Raw genomic sequence first — 430 nt, forward strand, 5'->3', positions numbered from 1 at the left:
CCCTCACCCTCACCCTCTCGCCCTCCCTTTTAGTCTCTCCCTCCCTCTACCTCATCCTCCCTTTTAGTCTCTCCCTCCCTCTACCTCATCCTCCCTTTTAGTCTCTCCCTCCCTCTACCTCTTCCTCCCTCCCCCACACCGCATGACCAATCAACCTTCCTACGAGCCGCCCTCTCCTCCACGACGCCACCCGGACGCCGATCTACTCATCCCGCAGAATCTCGCCCGAACGGATTTCTTTTGCATTTTCCCCATCGCGCCGGAAGCCATCCAGTCAGTCCGGAGAGAAGTTTCACGGATACTATTTTCGGAGAGAGCGGCGTGCGGAATATGGGGGCCGAGCGCTGCCCAAATAAAAGGCGAGCGAAATGCGTGCTGAAACATTTCGGGGAGAGAGAGAGCTATCTGCACTTCTGACTCTATTGCCTTG

The sequence above is a fragment of the Penaeus monodon genome, chromosome 25, assembly GCF_015228065.2.
Source record: "Penaeus monodon isolate SGIC_2016 chromosome 25, NSTDA_Pmon_1, whole genome shotgun sequence".
Lineage (NCBI taxonomy): Eukaryota > Metazoa > Arthropoda > Malacostraca > Decapoda > Penaeidae > Penaeus > Penaeus monodon.